The following is a 2,960-nucleotide window of genomic DNA, read 5'->3' as shown; positions in this document are numbered from 1 at the left end:
CCCCCCCCCCCCCCCCAATTATACCCTTGATGATTGATTGTTTCATTTACTCTATCTTCAGGAACTTCTATTATTTCTATTAACATGTCTTCTTGTATGTCATCTTCCCTCACATTCTCTTAAAATATTTTGATTGTGTTCCTCAAATCTGTCTTTTGTGAGCTATACTAGAAACTCCATATGAAGGTAAGGAGTAGAATTATTTTGTTCATTACTTCATCCCCAGCGTCTTGCACAGCAGCTGGGCATGTCTGATAATCAATCAATAGGAAAATACTTATCTCAGTTATTTATTGTTAGCATTTATTAAAGTACTGAATGGGACTGAATTTTACTAGTCTGATATTTTGCAGCATGCATTCTTACTGTCTCCAGTAATTATTAGAATTCTTTAATAGTAGAATATAATCTGTTCATATCTGCTGAAAAAATGGCTAATTGGTCTTTTATAAAATATTCATGGGTTTCTTATAAATAAAGTGACTATAAATTTGTCACCCAAACAAGGACCCTTTTGAGAGTAAGTATCAGGTCTACTGATATATGTGCCAAGATACCACGCAAAGAAAAGGACTGTGTTCGCAAACCAGAATATGTAGTCATCTTGCCTACCAAGCGTTAAAGTAATCCAACAAGGAGGCCAAGACTGAGGAGGCTCTAATGCCTTGGTAGCCTACTTCTGCAGACGAACACTGAAGCCAGAGTCAATACTGTCAATGCCTCAAGAGTAAGAACAACCAATCTCAAACAACCAATTAGGCTTTCCCAAATAATGCAAAGGCTTAAGCTATAGCCAATCAGATAACTTCCTTGCTTTGCCTCTGTCTTCCGTATACAAGCCTACACTCTACCCCCAGTCAGCAGACTGCCCCTGACCATTTCCAGTTTGACACTGTCATATGCAAATCAAGTTTTGATCAAGTAAACTCTTAAAATTTTTAATGTGCCTCAGTGTATCTTCTAACAGAGAGAAACTATTTCATGGATAAGGTTAATGTTGTGGGCTGAATGTGTCCTTCCACAACACATAAAGTCCTCAATATCTCACAATATGACTGTATTAGGAGAGGAGCCTTTAAAGAGGTAATGAAGGTAGAATGACCCCCCCGGGGGGGGGGGGCTCATCTAATATGACCAGTGTCTTTAGAAGAAAAGGAGATTAGAACACAGACAAGCACAGTGGTAAGAACTTGTGAAGACAAAGGGAGAAGACAGACATCTACAAACAAGGAGAGAGGAGTCACAAGGAAACCAACCCTGCTAACACCTTGATCTTGCACTTCTATCCTCCAGAACTGTGAGGAAATAAATTTCTCTTGTTTAAGTTGGTGGTATTTTGTTATGGCAGTCCTAGTAAAATACTACAGTTGTCCTCTCCAAAATCTTTTTCATAATTTTTAAAATATATTTTATTTCTTTATGAAGGTCACAAAGTAGTAGATCACCAGTCACACCAGCACCTTAGTTGTTTGGCCTACATGGTGCTTTAAAAAATTAAATTAGTTGCCAACCATTAAGTCAAAAATCTGGATTTCCGGCTCCCCTCAAAGTCTCAGAAAACCTGACAACACTTGGGTGTCTATTCTTCTGGGAATAATGCTTATTTATGATATAAATGAATTCAACCACTTATTTTATTAACTTATGATACATTTTTTACTGTGGTAAATTACCCATAACATATGTGGACACTCGGCATCTAAGTTTTGACCTCTGCTCCAGATATATTAATTGAATATTCTCACTGGGTGACATTATTAACATTTTCCCCCTTTTGGACTGTATTTCCTTGCAGTTGGTTAAACCTTGGGGAGTTGGTTAGAGTAAAGGCTGATTTCATGTTCTCTTTTAGATACACAATTGCTGAGTCTCACATGTGGATTGGTGCTTGGGCAGACTTATCAGGGCTGTGATGAAATCTGGTTCTGAGCAAGTTCTGTAGCTCAGTCAGAAGATGGAAATTTGGTCATTTGGGACTGTTTCCTCCTCTTGATTCAGTTTCAGCCCTACCACAGAGGGGGCACTCAACCTAATCCAGAGGATCTCTTTTACCATCTGGATCTTGTGGCTGAAGGATGGACCTGCCTCTGAGATATAGGATAGGTTCTTTTTCTCTTTCCTGTGTTCAAGGCTGCTAATGTTCCTTCTCTTTCTAACATTTTAGCCATAAGGACTTTAGGTAGATGACTCACCTCAGGTTGAAGCTTATCCTGTCTCTTAGGCATGTTTTCTGTTGGAAGAGCACCAAAGGAAACGCTTCACTAGCAATAAGAATGGGACCAGGACCCTTTCCCTGTGACACCTGTTACTTAGTCAATACTGGTAGAGTCCCTGTGATATGGATCTTCCTCTGCTAAATGCTAAAGGAGTAACCAAAATTATCATACATAAGCTTGCCTACAGGAACTTTCCAATCTAGCCTGTATAATGTGGCTGAGTAGGTAATGAGTGAGAATTCATGAAGGCAGAGGATTGAGATAATTATATATAAAAGAATCCTCCCTCCCTGTATCATCCAAGTAGAGGTCCATTTCTATAGCATCTTCCTATACTACCCCTGCCCAAATGGTACCAGGGCTAAAGTTGTTTAAGCCCAATCCCTCAACTTTTTGCCCACGCCCTCATATAAGTCCTAGTAGAACTGCATAATGTTCAGGCAAACTCTGAGTTTGAACATATGAGTTCTCCTTTCAGGTACGTGAGTCATCTCTCTTAATTTTATTATCTGCATGTAGTAATCTTTGTATCTCGAGGTATGTAGGGTAGCCATGAGTATTAAATGAGATACACTTTTAATTCACTTAAGGCAGTACCTGCCGCCAAGTAAATGCTCTACAAATAACAGGCGTTGCTATTGGACAAGGGTATGAAAGAAAACCAGGAATGAAAATAGAAGGGGAAGTTCCTACAATCTATTCTTCACATAGGGAAATAATGATATCACATTAAAAATTAGTTTC

This window comes from Neophocaena asiaeorientalis, unplaced genomic scaffold (assembly GCF_003031525.2).
Source record: "Neophocaena asiaeorientalis asiaeorientalis breed wild unplaced genomic scaffold, Neophocaena_asiaeorientalis_V1.1 scaffold116, whole genome shotgun sequence".
Classification (NCBI taxonomy): domain Eukaryota; kingdom Metazoa; phylum Chordata; class Mammalia; order Artiodactyla; family Phocoenidae; genus Neophocaena; species Neophocaena asiaeorientalis.
This window is presented reverse-complemented; position numbering follows the sequence as displayed.